Below are 16088 nucleotides of genomic sequence, written 5' to 3' on the forward strand. Positions count from 1 at the left end.
GCGACCGCCGCCCGGGCCCCGGGCCAATCAGGACGGCCCGACGCTGCCCCCCCCCCCCCCCAGCGCCTCCCTCGCGGCGACCACGCCCACCCCTGCCGGCGTCTGGCTACTTAAAGGGATACGCGTCACGCACAGGTGGGGGCGGGCGGTGGGTCGGGAAGGGGACAACAATGCAGCCAGGTGCGCGGCCCCCGCGCTGGGCCGCCGGCCAGGTGCGCGCCCGGACGCCCGGCGGCGTCGGGGGAGGGGCCGGGGCTCCGGCGCAGCGGCCTCCGGCGCGTGCAGCGGGGAGCCCGTCCGCGCGGCCCGGTGCAGCCCCGGCGGGCCCGGCGCCCCGCGCGCTCACATCCGGGTCCCGGCGCGGCGCCCCCCGGCTGGCCCAGGGCCGGGCCGCGAGGACCTCCCCCCGCCCGCTTCCCGCGGCTCGCGCTGCCCCGCCCCCGCGGGCGACCCTCGCGCGGGTCCCGCCTCCCCGCCCGCTGCAACCTTTGGAATCGGCGCCGCCTGGAACCTCCCCTGCTCTAGAGCCTTCCTGGGCTCCCCAGCGCCCGCCGGCAGCGCTGCTGCAACTCGCCTGTGCCGAAGGCGGGAGGCGACAGGACACCCCTGCGTGCCCCGGCGGCGCCCCAGCGTGCGGCTCTGATGCGGGGGTCGTGAGTTCCAGCCCCACGTTGGGGAGCGGAGGAGGGGGGCGAGCTTACTTAGAAATAATAATGCTGACATCTAAAAAAAAATTTTTTTTTCCAAAAAAATGTATGTTCCAGGGCTCATACCCTGAGTTCATGATTCTCAGGAAAGGAATTAAGAGACATTTAGGGAAGCACCCCCCAGAACACTCCAAATATGTTAGAGTAATTTTTTTATATATATATAAAATGCAAGAGGAAAAAAAAAATCCACGGTGATGACAATTTCAAAATTCTTAAGTTAGAATCCAGCTGCACTTGCAATTGCAATTGTAATTGCACAAGACCTCACTGACCTCACCCCAAGCCTAATTCTCGGGGTTTGTTTTATTGTCATTGCAATCTTTAAATTTTCCGAACGGTTTTCAGATTTTGTAAGAAGCTGCAAAGACCGTGCATAGAGTTTTACCTACTCTTCACAAGCCAGCTTCCCCTAATGATAACATCTTTCATAAACACCGTGTGTTGTCTAAGCCAGGACAGTGAAGTCGGTAAAACGCAATGCACTCGGGTACAGATGTCTACATTTCTCCAGTTTTTACGTGTACTTTTTGGTGGGGGCGGTGTATAGTTCTAGGAAATCTGATCACACATGTAGATTCTTGAAACCATCATGGTTCTAATGGTTTAAAGCGTGATAATGGTTTTTATGGCTGTGTTTTAAGAACAGTCAGTGAAGGGGCATAGGGGTGGCTCAGTGGTTGAGCGTCTGCCTTTGACTCATGTGGTGATCCCAGGGCCCTGGCATCTAGTCCTGTATCAGGCACCCTGCAGGGAGCCTGCTTCTCCCTCTGCCTGTGTTGTGTCTCTGTCTCTCTCATGAATAAGTAAATAAAAAATAAGTAAATAAAATATTTGATAAAAAATAAAAAGCGAAAAGTACTTGTGGGCATATTAACAGAAGAAATGATGCAGGATTTGCTGTAATAATGAGAGTGTGCAGGCGGTGGGGAGAGAAGAGGTGAAACTAAACGGAGGGGGAATTGCTCATTATTGAGGCCAGAGCCTGGATCTCTGAAGGATTGTGATAGTAGCTAAGACTGCTGTGCTCTTACTCTCCCAGAACTGCCAGGTCAAGCTCTTTCCCGGAAGTTAGGACTCTAGTTGTCCATCATCTTCTGGAGTTGAAACCCAGGCTCAGAAATGAGAAGCAGCCTGACTTTGGCAGAGGGAGAAGCTTAACCCAGGTTGACCCGCTCCAAGACCACAGTCATAAATTGCATTAATCTCTTCTGTGAGATTTTTTTTTAAATTTATTTATTTGAGAGAGAGAGAGAGAACACACACACACACACACACACACAGTGGGGAGGGGCAGAGGGAGAGAGAATGCTAGCAGATTCCGTGCTGAGCATGGAGCCTGACCCAGGGCCTGATCTAATGACCCTGAGATCATGACCTGAGCCCAAAGCAACAGTTGGATGCTCGCCAGGTGCCCCTTCATGAGATAGTAATAATTTATCCATAAATTGAGCAGTTAAATACCAGATACTGTTTTGGATCAGGGGTCAGTAAACACTTTCTGTAAAGGTCTAGATAAGAAATATTTTTGTCAGGCACCTGGATGGCTCAGTGGTCGAGTGTCTGCCTTTGGCTCGGGTCATGATCCCATGGTCCTAGGATCAGGTCCCACATCGGAATCCCTTCAGGGAGTCTGCTTCTCCCTCTGCGTAGGTCTCTACCTCTCTCTGTGTCTCTGTTGAATAAGTAAATAGAATCTTAAAAAATTTTTTTTTCGGGATCCCTGGGTGGCGCAGCGGTTTAGCGCCTGCCTTTGGCCCAGGGCGCGATCCTGGAGATCCGGGATCGAATCCCACGTCAGGCTCCCGGTGCATGAAGCCTGCTTCTCCCTCTGCCTGTGTCTCTGCCTCTCTCTCTCTCACTGTGTGCCTATCATAAATAAATAAAAAATTAGAAAAAAATAAAAATAAATCCTTAAAAAAAATTTTTTTTTCTTTTTGTCTTTGCAGGCCACATACAGTGTATCTCACAACTACTCAACTTTATCATCAGGGGGCAGAAGTCTTGGGTTATACGTAAACTAACAGGCACAGCTATGTGCCAATAAAACTATAAATATTGAAATCTGAATTGTATATAATTGTCTTATGTTAGGAAATATTCTTCTGTTTTCTTCAAACATTTAAAAGAGTGCTCGCTTCGGCAGCATGTATACAAACATTTAAAACATAAAACAAAAAAATAAAATAAAATAAAAGATAAAACATCTTAGGGGCACTTGGGTGGCTCATTCGGTTAAGCATTTACCTTCAGCTCAGGTCATGATCTCAGGGTCCTGGGATCCAGCCCCACATGGATCTGCTCAGCAGGGAGACTGCTTCTCCTTTTCCCTTTGCTGTTCCCCCTTCTTGTGTGCACCTTCTCTCTCTCTCCTTCTCTCTGTCAAATAAATAAATAAAGTATTTAAGGGATCCCTGGGTGGCGCAGCGGTTTGGCGCCTGCCTTTGGCCCAGGGTGCGATCCTGGAGACCCAGGATCGAATCCCACATCGGGCTCCCGGTGCATGGAGCCTGCTTCTCCCTCTGCCTGTGTCTCTGCCTCTCTCTCTTTCTCTCTGTGTGACTATCATAAATAAATAAAAATTAAAAAAAATTAAAAAAAAATAAAGTATTTAAAAAAAAAGATAAAAAGATAAAACATCTTTGGATCAAAGGCTGTACAAAAAGTTGTGAGGCTAGATTTGGCTCTTCCTCCTTCTCTTCCTCTCTTCCATTCTTTCTGTTTTCTTTCTTAATTTCCAATTGTGATAAAATACAAAATAGAAAATGTACCATCGTTGGGGTGCTTGAGTGGTTCAGTCGATTAGGTGTCTGACTCTTGGTTTCGGCTCAGGCTCAGGTCGGGGTCTCATGGGTCCTGGGATGGAGCCCCGTGGCAGGCCTCTGCACTCACCTGGGAGTCTCCTTGTGGATTTTCTCCTCTGCCCCTATTCCCACTCTCTTGAATGAATGAATGAATGAATGAATGAATAAATAAATATTTTTTTAAATGTGCCATCTTAACCATTTTAAGGTGCACAGCTCAGTGGCATGAAGCCCACCCACACTGTTATGCAACCACCCCCACCACCGATCTCCAGAACTTTCCATCTCCCAACACGGAACCCTGTCCCCAGGAAGCACTGACTCCCCACTCCTGGCTCCCACCATCTACTCTCTGTCTCTGTGGATGAGACTCCTTTAGGTCACTTTTATAAGTGGAATCATACAGTATTTGTCCTTTGGTGTCTGGCTTATTTTGATGAGCGTGATAGCCTCATGGTTCATCCATGTTGTGCCAGGTGCCAGAACGTCCTTCCTTTTTCAGGCTGAATATCATTCTGTTGTATGGATGTGCCACCTTTTGTTTATCCATTCATCTGTCAATGGATAGATACTTGGGTTGCTTGTACCTCTTGACTGTTTCTGAATAATCCTGCTGTGAACATTGGGTGAATGAATACCTCTTTGAGAACATGCTTTCAGCTCTTTTGGGTAAATACCCAGAAGTGGGATCGCTGGATCATGTGGTGGCGATATGTTTAACTTTTTTAGGAACTGCCATTCTGTTTTGTATGGTGGCTGGTGCATTTTCCATTCCTACCAGCAGGGCACCAAGGTTCCCATTTCTCCACATTCTCAACAACACTTGTTACTTTCTGCTTTTCTTTGTTTCATTTTGTTTTAACAATAGCCATCCTAATGGGTATGAAATAGTATCTCATTGGGGTTTGGGTTTGCATTTCCTAGGATTCATACTCCGAATTCTCATTTCTTCAGGCAATTATTGGTCATATGTATATCTTCTTTGCAGAAACGTCTATTCAAGTCTTTTGGCCCCCTCTTCTTTTAATTGAGCTGTTTGTGTTTTGTGTTGTTGAGTTATAGGAGTTCTTTATATATGTGGCCATTCATGCCACATCAGATGTATGATTTGCAAATATTTTCCCCTCTTCCCTGGGTGCCTGATTTAATATTATTAAAAGGTGATCGGTCTACAGATTCAACGCAATCTCCGTTAAAATCCCAACTTTTTTTGCAGAGATAGAAAAATTCATCCGAAAATCTATATTGAATCTCAAGGGACCCCAAATAGCCAATACAATTTTGGGAAGATAAAAAAGAGCAAATCCGAGGACTCACATTTCCTGATTTGAAAATTTACTATAAAGCTATGTGGTTGGGGCACCTGGGCAGTTCAGTCAGTTAAGCGTCTGCCTTCGGCTCAGGTCATAATCCCAGGGTCCTGGGACCAAACCCCACGTTGGGCTCCCTGCTCAGCAGGGAGTCTGCTTCTCTCTCTCCCTCTACCACTACCTCTGCTTGTGCTCTATCACTCTCTCTGTCAAATAAATAAAATCTTTTTAAAAATAGAAATTCACATATTAAAAACAAAAACCCTATGTGATTAAAATGGTATGGTTCCGGCCTCTGCACAAACATACTGACCAAAGAAATAGATTTGAGAGTAAACTTAATGTTATGTGTATTTTCTTACCTTTTTTTCAAGTATAAATAAAAAAATTATCAGGGCGCCTGGGTGACCCAGTTGGTGAAGCTTCCAACTCTTGGTTTTAGCTCAAGTAGTGATCTCAGGGTGGTGAGATTGAGCCCACCCTTGGGCTCACACTCAGCATGGAGTCAGCTTGACTTTCTCTCCCTCTCCCTCTGCCCCTCCCTACCCTGCATGGCTGCACATGCTCTCTCGTATTCTCTCTCTCTTTTTTTTTTAAGATTTTATTTATTTAATCATGAGAGAGAGAGAGAGAGGCAGAGAGACAGGCAGAGGGAGAAGCAGGCTCCATGCAGGGGGCCTGATGTAGGACTCGATCCTGGGTCCCGAGGATCACACCTGGGCCAAAGGCGGCACTAAACCACTGAGCCACCCGGGCTGCCCTTTGTATTCTCTCTTTCTTAAATAAATAATTAATCACTGGCTGCCCCTTTTTTTTTTTAATTAGGGGGCAAAATGTGCAACAGAAACAAAACTCCAGTTCTTGCTTCCCCAATTAATTTTTGTGACTGCTTTATCTTTTGTCTTTTCTACCTGTTCCAGGTGTTTAGTATTTTATTTTTTAAAGGTTATTATTTATTTATTTTAGAGAGGGAGAGAGCTAGCAGAGGGGGAGGGAGGGAGGGAGAGAAAGAAAGACTCTCAAGCAGGCTTCTCACTTAGCTTGGAGACAGACCCTGAGCTCCATCTCAGGACCCTGAGATCATGACTTGAACCAACATCAAGAGTTGGATGCTCAACTGACTGAGCCACCCAGGCGCCCTAGTATTTTATTCATTTAAAAATGATAAGAGGGGATCCCTGGGTGGCGCAGCGGTTTGGCGCCTGCCTTTGGCCCAGGGCGCGATCCTGGAGACCCAGGATTGAGTCCCACATCGGGCTCCCGGTGCATGGAGCCTGCTTCTCCCTCTGCCTGTGTCTCTGCCTCTTTCTCTCTCTCTCTCTCTGTCACTATCATAAATAAATAAAAATTTTTAAAAAATTAGAAAAAAAATAAAAATGAGAAGAGGGGCAGCTCCGGTGGCGCAGCGGTTTAGCCCCGCCTGCAGCCCAGGGCGTGATCCTGGAGAACCTGGATCGAGTCCCACATCAGGCTCTCTGTATGATGCCTGCTTCTCCCTCTGCCTGTGTGTCTCTGCCTCTCTCTCTCTCTCTCTCTCTCTCTCTTTCTCTCTGTCTCTATGAATAAATAAATAAAATCTTTTAAAAAAATGAGAAGAAAGAGAAGCTGGTAATATTTCAAAGAACCAATGTGTAAAATGGCTGACTTGATTGGCTTTCTGGAAAAGGAAGTTAATTAGCCATTGACTTACCAATTCCACTTCCCCAGGAAATAATAACGATGTTAGTGATTATAACGATGATAATAATAAGACTGGCTAATATTTCCTTGAATGCTGAACCCTGTTTTATGCACCTCACATATGTTATCACATCACCCCTACGGAAACCCATGAAATAGGCCCTATTATTGGTTCCAATTTACAGCTGAGAAAATGGAGGTCATGAGTGGTTAAATGAGTTGCCAGGGTCACTGTAGGAAAATAAGGGCATAAAAAGATATGCACCCCAATGATCAAGGCAATGCTATTTACCCCTGTGACCATCTGGAAATAACCTACGTGCTCAGCCACAGAGGATCGAATTACTAAATTACATATCTATTTACATAGTGGAAGAGCACAACTCCAGGGCTGTTATCCTGGGTTTGAATACCAACTTTAGGACCTGTGCTCTGTGTAACCCTGGGCAGGTTATTTAACTTGTCAAAGCTTCATTTTCCTCATCCATAAAGGAGAGGAAGGAGATAATGTATCGGTTATATACAACTGTAACAAATGACCCCAAAATTTGGCAGCTTCAAATAACAGCCGATATTTGTTATTCCACCCGGTTTCTGTGGGTCAGAAATTTGGAGGCATCTTAGCCGGGTCGTTCTGGCTTGGGTTTCTAATGGGGTTGTAGATGGGATGTTGGACAGAGCTACTATCATCTGAAGGCTTAACTGGGGTTGGAAGGTCTGCTTGCAAGGTAGGTTCCATCATAGGGCTGTTGGTGGGAAGCCTCAATTCTTTACCATGTGAATCTATCCACAGGGCTACCTCAGTTTCTTCACAACATGGTGGCTGACTTCTCAGATGGGTGATCCTGCAGCCAGAGCAAGGAGGGACCCATGCCATCTTTCCTCACTGAGCCTTGGAAGTCACTCTGTACCATTATAACAATATCCCATTGGTCATGAAGCTTAGCCCTGTTCAGTGGGAGTGGGGACCAGGCTTGGATACCAGGGGGTGAGGATTGCTGTGGCCGCCACAAACAGCATCTGCTTCCTAGGTGACCTTAGGGCCACAGGGCACCTTGTCCAGTGCCTGGCACTCAGTAACCAGTCCAGAATTGAAATGTTTATTATAGCACTAATTGAGAAAGGACAAAATAATTTCAACGGCATTGTGCTGAATGGGGCAGAAAAAAAAAGCCAATCTCAAAATGTTACATATCATATGATGCATTCATTTATTTTTTTTAAGATTTTATTTATTTATTTCCACGAGACACAGAGAGAAGCAGAGACATAGAGGGGGAAGCAGGTTCCCCACAGGGAGCCCGACGTGTGACTCAATTCCTGAACTGAAATCATGCCCTGAGCCAAAGACAGGCACCCAAGCACTGAGCCACCCAAGCGTCCCCATTTATTTTTTTAATTTTTATTTAAATTCAATCAATTTCCAGTAATTTGCAATGTATTACTGGTTTCAGAGATAGAGGTCACTGATTCATCAGTCTTATATTAACACCCAGTGCTCATTACATCACGTGCCCTCCTTATTTTTTTTTAAGATTTTATTTATTTATTCATGAGAGAGAGAGAGAGAGAGAGGCAGAGATTCAGGAGGAGGGAGAAGCAGGCTCCATGCAGGGAGCCCGACGTGGGACTCGATCCTAGGACTCCAGGATCACACCCTGAGCCAAAGGCAGGCACCGAACCGCTGAGCCACCCAGGGATCCCCGCGTGCCCTCCTTAATGCCCATCACCCAATAGGCAGCAACTCTCAGTTTGTTTCCTATGCTTAAGAGTCTCTCATGGGGGGATCCCTGGGTGGCTCAGTGGTTTGGCGCCTGCCTTTGGCCCAGGGCGCGATCCTGGAGTCCCGGGATCGAGTCCCGCGTCAGGCTCCCGGCATGGAGCCTGCTTCTCCCTCCTCCTGAATCTCTGCCTCTCTTTCTCTCTATGCCTACCATAAATAAATAAATACATCTTAAAAAAAAAAGTCTCATGGTTTGTCTCTCTGATTTCATCTTCTTTTATTTTTCCCTCCTTTCCCCTATGATCCTCTGTTTTGTTTCTTAAATTCCACATATGAGTGAGATCATACAATAATTGTCTTTCTCTGATTCACTTATTTTACTTAGCGTAATATCCTCTAGTTCCATCCATGTCATTGCAAATGGTAAGATTTCATTTTTTTTTTAGTTGTATTCCATTGTATATATACACCATATCTTTATCCATTCATCCGCCGGTGGACATGTGGGCTCTTCCCATAGTTTAGCTATTGTGGACATTGCTGCTATGAACATTGGGGTGCAAGTGCCACTTTGGATCACTACATTTGTATCTTTAGGGTAAATACTCAGTAGTGCAATTGCTGGGTCCTAGGGTAGCTCTATTTTCAACTTTTTGGGGAATCTCCATCCTGTTTTCCAGAGTGGCTGCACCAGCTTGCATTCCCCCATGATTCCATTTAGACAACATTTTGGAATTAAGAAAATTAGAGAGCTGGAACAAAGATTAGTGGTTTCCAGGCATAAGGGCTGGGCCATGGGGAGTGAATTAAGGGAGACAGGAAAGGAATAGCACAAGGAAGACATTCGGAGCAATGGAATAGTTCTGTACTTTGATTACAGTGGTGGTTATGCAAATCTACACATAAATGACACCAAACTAGACACACATAATACCAATACCTTCCTGACTTTGATACTGTGCTGTAGTTATATAAGATGTAACCATCAGGAGGGAACTGGGTAAAGGGTACAGGGAACCTGTCTGTGCTATCTTTGCAACTTCCTATGAATCCATAATTATTTCAAAAAAAATAAAATTAAAGTAAAAGTTTTTTTTTAAAAAAACAGCAAGATAGACTGTTACACAACATGACAAAAAAATTTGGGGGCACCTGGGTGGCTCAGTGGTTGAGCGTCTGCCTTTGGCTCAGTTCGTGATCCCGGGATCCTGGGATCAAGTCGCTGTAGGGAGCCTGCTTTTCCCTCTGTCTGTGTCTCTTACTCTCTCTGTGTCTGTCATGAATAAGCAAATACAATCTTATAAATAAATAAATTTTAAAAATTCAAATGTCTGTGGTCTTCATGTTTTAATGTCACTGAAATTAAGATGCTTCTTAAAAATCAATTGTGTGATATAGATTGATGGATGATGTCATTTATTTCTTATTTGATACAGAAGTTGTGGTAATAATGGCATGCTTATTTTGGACTCAATGGAATAATGGACAAGGCTTCACAACGTGATTTTACATGGTGGGGAAAAAGCAGCTTTCAGAGAATAATGAGGTGACTGCAATTGGCCAGACACATTGCAAATATAGAAACCCCTAAGTTCCTAATGCTACTTCATAAAAGCAGCAGCAGAAGAAAACTAAGCTACCCCTAGTCACCCTTGGAGGTAACTAGGGCACCCACTCCTATCAAAGCAGGCTTTCAAAGGTAGAGAATTAAGCATTTAATCAGCCTTTACCCTACAAACTATTTCAGTGGAATCAAGTAGCTGTAGCTGATAAGGGGAAGGTTTTGTTGTTTGTTTTTTGTTTACAGAATTCCAGCCAATCTGTATAGGAATTAGCAAGTGTATGTTGTTGTTTTTTTAAGATGTTATTTATTTATTCATGAGAGACACACAGAGAGAGGTAGAGACATAGGCAGAAGATGAAGCAGGCTCCCCATGGAGAGCCCAATGTGGGACTCGGTCCCAGGACCCTGGGATCATGACCTGAGCCAAAGGCAGACACTCAACCACTGAGCCACCCAGGTGACCCTAGCAAGTCTATGTTTAACATGAATATTAAATCAATCATTGTATTATACACTGGAAATTAATCTATATATCAATTATAGCTCAATTTTTATTTATTTTTTTAAAGATTTTATTTATTCATGAGAAACACACAGAGAGAGACAGAGACACAGGCAGAAGGAGAAGCTCCCTGTGGGGAGCCCAATGTGGGGCTCAATCTCAGGACCCCGGGATCATAACTTGAGCCAAAGGCAGGCGCTCAACCACTGAGCCACCCAGGCGTCCCTATAGCTCAATTTTTATTTTTATTTTTTTTTAAGTTTTATTTATTTATTCATGAGAGACACAGAGACAGAGAGAGAGGCAGAGACACAGGCAGAAGGAGAAGCAGGCTCCACACAGGGGGCCCGACGTGGGACTCGATCCCGGGTCTCCAGGATCACTCCCTCTGCTGAAGGTGGCGCTAAGCCCCTGAGCCACCCAGGTTGCCCAACTATAGCTCAATTTTTAAAAGGGGAAAAAAAGAGAAAGCCTACATTTTGATGGAATTAGAAAGCTGCCATTTTGCAACTTTAAAAAAATCATTGATTCCAGCAGAAATGATTCTTGGCCAAAGCCAATCGATGGAATGATAAGTTGATGTTGAAGGGGTTGGGTTGCCGTCACCTGGACACTCAAATCTCTCTTAGAATCACTCTACTTGGGGGATCCCTGGGTGGCGCAGCGGTTTGGCGCCTGCCTTTGGCCCAGGGCGTGATCCTGGAGACCCGGGATCGAATCCCACGTCGGGCTCCCGGTCCATGGAGCCTGCTTCTCCCTCTGCCTGTGTCTCTGCCTCTCTCTCTCTCTCTCTCTCTGTGACTATATAAATAAAAAAAAAAAAAAAAAAAAAAAAGAATCACTCTACTTGGGACATGCAGCATTCTGAGCCTTCTGGTAAAATGCAATAGGAAGCGAATAGCTCCACCTAGGAAGCATTTTTGCCCCAAAAGTTGATCCTGAATTCAACCAAGACTCCAGCCCTAACTGCCATTTTATCAAGACTAGACCAGATGGTTAACAGACACAGGCACCCCGAGGAAGCACATTAACACATCCAAGAATGTGCAACACTTTTCATCACAACTGACCCGGTTTCTTCAATGAGGTCAGATTTGGAAAAGCAAGCCGGGGGAGGGAGAACAGTTGTAATGAAAAGACTCCAGAGATGTAGCAACTAAATTTAACCATGGACTTTGTTGAATCCTGTTTGTTATGGGTTGAATTGTGTCTCCCCAAAAGATCTTAGAGTCCTGACCCCCAGCACCTGTGAATGTGAGTTTGTTTGGAGATAGTGTCTTTGTGAATGATCGAGAGAAGATGAGGTTGTTACGATGGCCTCAAACCAGTATGACTTGTGTCCTTATAAAAATGGGAGATTTGGACATGTACAGAGAGAAGACAATGTGAAGACAGGAAGAAGTCAGCCATGTACAAGACAACGCCTGAGGCTGGCTATCAGAACTGGGGGAGAGGCATGGGACAGATCCCTTCCTATGGCCTCAGAAGAGCCAATCCTGCCCACACTGCCAACACAACTTGATCTTGGATATCTGTCCTCTAGAACTAGGACACAAGCTCCTGTCAATTACAAAGCCCAAGTTTGGACATATTGTTGTTTTGTTTGTTTGTTTGTTTGTTTTTTAAAGATTTTACTTATTCATTCATAGAGACACACACAGAGAGAGGCAGAGACACAGGCAGAGGGAGAAACAGGCTCCCTGCAGGGAACCCGACATGGGACTCGATCCAGGTTCTCCAGGATCACACCCTGGGCGGAAGGCAGCACTAAACCGCTGCACCACCAGGGCTGCCCCATGGACATATTGTTATAGAAGTCCTAGGAAACTGATATACTGTTCAAAAGAAGAAGAAAAAAAAACAGGAAAATGACATTTTTGAGAAATTCCATAGACTTCTAATGTATTTCATGATAGAAATTGTTGCAAACTTGCAAAATCTTGACTGTTGAATAACTGATACCTGATGATTCTTTATACCGGTCACTTTAACTTGAATGTGTAGCTATTGCTGTGTAACATATAAGCACTCATGTAGCAGCTTAAAATAATGCCTGTTTTTTAGTCACAGTTCCTATAGTTCAAGCATCCAATGGGCAGCTTATGTAGTTCTGCTTCTTAGAGTCTGAGCTGAAATCTAGATGTGTGCCGGGCCATGGTCTCATCTGAAGGCCCGAAGAAAGAAATGGTTCCATGTGTGCTGTGGTCATGAGTAGAATTCAGTTCCTTGTGGTTGTAGGACTGAGGGACTCAGCTCCTTGCTGGCTGTCAGCTAGAAGCCACCCTGCAGGACTTGTCACAGGAACCTTCCTAATGTGCATGCTCACTGCATCCCAACCAGCAAGTGAGAGAGACAGCTCGCATGCTGGAGACTGCAATCCTATGGAACAGATTCATGGGAACGACATGCAGCACATCTGCTGTATTCTGGTAGTTAGAAGCAAATCATAGGTCCTACCCACACTTGGGGGGAGGAGTGTGCACAAAGGTGTAGATACCAGGAGGTGGGGATGTGGAGGGCCACCTAAGAGTCTGTCCACCACAGTATATTTGAAAATGTTCATAATAAAAATACTAGAAGCATCTTAAAAGTAGTGTATGTAATTTTTTAAAAATTTTTATTTATTAAAAAAAAACTTTAAAAATTTTTTTTATTTATTTATGATAGTCACAGAAAGAGAGAGAGAGAGAGAGAGGCAGAGGGAGAAGCAGGCTCCATGCACCGGGAGCCCGACGTGGGATTTGATCCCGGGTCTCCAGGATCGTGCCCTGGGCCAAAGGCAGGCGCTAAACCGCTGCGCCACCCAGGGATCCCTAGTGTACGTAATTTGATCCTGTGTACATAATTTGATCCTATGTACAATATTAAATATTCGTTTTATTATTTTTTGAGCAATATGTACCCCCAACATGGGGCTCAAACTCAAAACCCTGAGATAAAGAGTCATATGCTCCACCGACTAAAGCAGCCAGGCACACTGACCTTTGTGTTATTATTTTTTGTGACTTTTACTCATTTCAGAGAGAGAGAGAACACGAGAGCATGAGTAAAGGGAGGGGCAGAGAAAGAGAAGGAGAGAGAGAGAGAGGGAGGGAGGGAGAGAATTCTCAAGCAGACTCCCTGTTGAGCACGAAGCCCAACTTGGGGCTGGATCCCACAACTTATGAGATAATGACCTGAGCTGAAACCAAGAGTCGGACGCCTAGCTGACTGAGCCACCCCAGTGCCCCACATTCACATCATTATTAAAAATTAAAGGTAGTTGGGACACCTGGGTGGCTCAGTGGTTGAGCGTCTGCCTTCGGTCCAGGGAGTAATCCTGGAGCCCTGGGATCGAGTCCCAGATTGAGCTCCCCGCAAGGAGCTCTCCTGCTTCTCCTTCTGCCTGTGTTTCTGCCTCTCTCTGTGTGTCTCTCATGAGTAAATGAATACAATCTTTTTTTTCAAAGATTTATATATTTATTCATGAGAGACACAGAGAGAGAAAGAGACAGAGACATAGGCTCAATTGCCGAGCTACCCAGGTGTCCCATGGATAAAATATTTTTTTCCATGAATAAAATATTAAAAAATAAAATAATTAAAAGTAGGCATACAAATTGGCCTGGCAATTTCACTTTTAGGTATTTATTCCATAGGACCAATAAAAAAAAAATAAAATAGGTATTTATTCCATAGAGACATGTGTGTGTGTGTGTGTGTGTGTGTGTATGTATATATATGTGTGTGTGTGTATATACACATCCCAACACACATACACATATACGTACACACATATATCCCAAACTCTGAACTGGTAAATTTGGAAGTGTGTGATTTGCAGAAAAATTTGTGCTGGGTGTTCCAAGAGGTAGCAAGGCTCACAGCATTCTTAGCATTATCACAGGATGGTAAAGCTGAATTGTTCCCCCGTATCTGTCCTCTCTGCCAGTAATAAGACTTCCTCTGCTAAGCTTGGCACAGCCTCCCAGAATAAAGACTACATTTCCCAGATTCCCTTGCATCTAAGTGTGGGCACGTGACTAAATTCTAGCCAATTATGGTAGTGATATGCACACTTCTTTTCCCTTTTTGCTTTTGGCTGCAAGGTGGTCATGTGGTGCACAGTCTTGGGCCACGAGGGTGAGGAGAATCAATACTCTATGGAGAATGAGGCAAACAAGGATCTTGGGGCGCCTGGGTGGCTCAGTGGTTGAGCATCTGCCTTTGGCTTAGGGCATGATCCTGGAGTCCTGGGATTGAGTCCCGCATTGGGCTCCCCGCATGGATCCTGCTTCTCCCTTTGCTTGTGTCTCTCATGAATAAATAAATAAAAATCTTGAAAGAAAAAGAAGGATCTTGGGGTGTTGATGGTAATATGTATGTCACAAATATATTTTACAGATACCCTGTGTATGTGTAATAAGATACACGTTACATAGAAACAACACAGGCGGGTGGCTCAGTGGTTTAGTGCCTGCCTTTGGCCCGAGTGTGACCCCGGGGTCCTGGAATCAAGTCCCACATCAGGCTCCCTGCATGGAGCCTGCTTCTCCCTCTGCCTGTGTTTCTGCCTCTCTCTCCTTCCGTGTGTCTCTCATGAATGAATAAATAAAATCTTTAAAAAAAAACACACAGGCAGTATAGAAGATCCACAGGTACACATGCGTGTGTATATGTGTGCATGTGTGTAAATATGTACGCTGTGCATGTGTGCATGCACATGTGTGTTTATGCATGCACACGTGGGGATGTGTGTCTGCATATACGGATGCATGTATATACATATGTATGCATTTGCTGGCGGGATTCTTGCTTGGGGAAGGGCAGTCTTTTTTTTTTAAGATTTTATTTATTTACTCATGAGAGACACACAGAGAGGCAGAGATGCAGGCAGAGGGAGAAGCAGGCTCCCTTCAGGAGTCCAATGCAGGACTCAATCCTGGGACTCTGGGATCACGCCCTGAGCCCAAGGCAGACACTGAACCGCTGAGCCCCAGTGTCCCAATCTTTTGGTTTTTTTTTTTTTTTTTTTTTTAATTTTTTTTTTTTTTTAATTTTTTTTCAATCTTTTGGTTTTATTCAGGCCTTCACCTGATCGGATGAGGCCCACTACATTAAGGAGGGCAACCTGCTTTGCTTATTAGTACACTGACTCAAGTGTTAATTTCATCCAAAAATACTTTCACAGAAACATCCAGAATACTGTTGGATGAAATATGCACACCATGGCCTGGCAAAGTGGACACATACAGTTAATTAGCCCATAGAGTACGGTAGGATTTCCATTTATAGACATCCCTCTGGCGGCTGTGGAATAATCGGAGACTGTGGTGGGGGGGCCATACAGGGAGGCAGGAGACCTGGGAGGATGTGGGTGCAGTCACCCAGACAAGTGAGGATGAGGTCCTGGACCAGGGTGGGGGCAGAGGGGATGGAGCAAAGTAGACAGAATCAATTTTAAGTGTACAGCGAGTTTTCATAGCACCATGTTCTAATTTTAAAACATTTCTAGCACCCTAAAAAGAAACCCTGTAGTCCTTAGCACTCACTCCCCATTCCTCCTCCCCCAGCCCCTGTTAACCACTAACCTACTTTCTGCCTCTGTGGATTTGTTGGTTCTAGACATTTCTTTTTTTTAAGGTTTTATTTATTTGACAGAGAACATGCAGGGGGAGCGGCAGGCAGAGGGAGAGGGAGCAGCAGACTCCCCGCTGAGCAGGGAACCTGATGTGGGGCTCCATCCCAGGACCCCGAGATCATGACCTGAGCCAAAGGCAGACGCTTCACCAACTGAGCCACCCAGGTGCCTGTGTCCT

At 45.1% G+C, this 16088-nt stretch overlaps 1 long non-coding RNA gene across 1 annotated transcript; it reads left to right on the forward strand.

The window, feature by feature from the left end:
- Positions 1 to 439: 439 nt before the first annotated feature.
- On the forward strand, positions 440 to 3112 carry LOC144289391 (uncharacterized). Its single transcript, XR_013357282.1, has 2 exons — positions 440 to 653; positions 2657 to 3112. It is a non-coding gene; the product is annotated as an uncharacterized LOC144289391 (long non-coding RNA).
- The last annotated feature ends 12976 nt before the right edge of the window (positions 3113 to 16088 follow it).

Source organism: Canis aureus, chromosome 19 (assembly GCF_053574225.1).
Source record: "Canis aureus isolate CA01 chromosome 19, VMU_Caureus_v.1.0, whole genome shotgun sequence".
Taxonomy (NCBI): domain Eukaryota; kingdom Metazoa; phylum Chordata; class Mammalia; order Carnivora; family Canidae; genus Canis; species Canis aureus.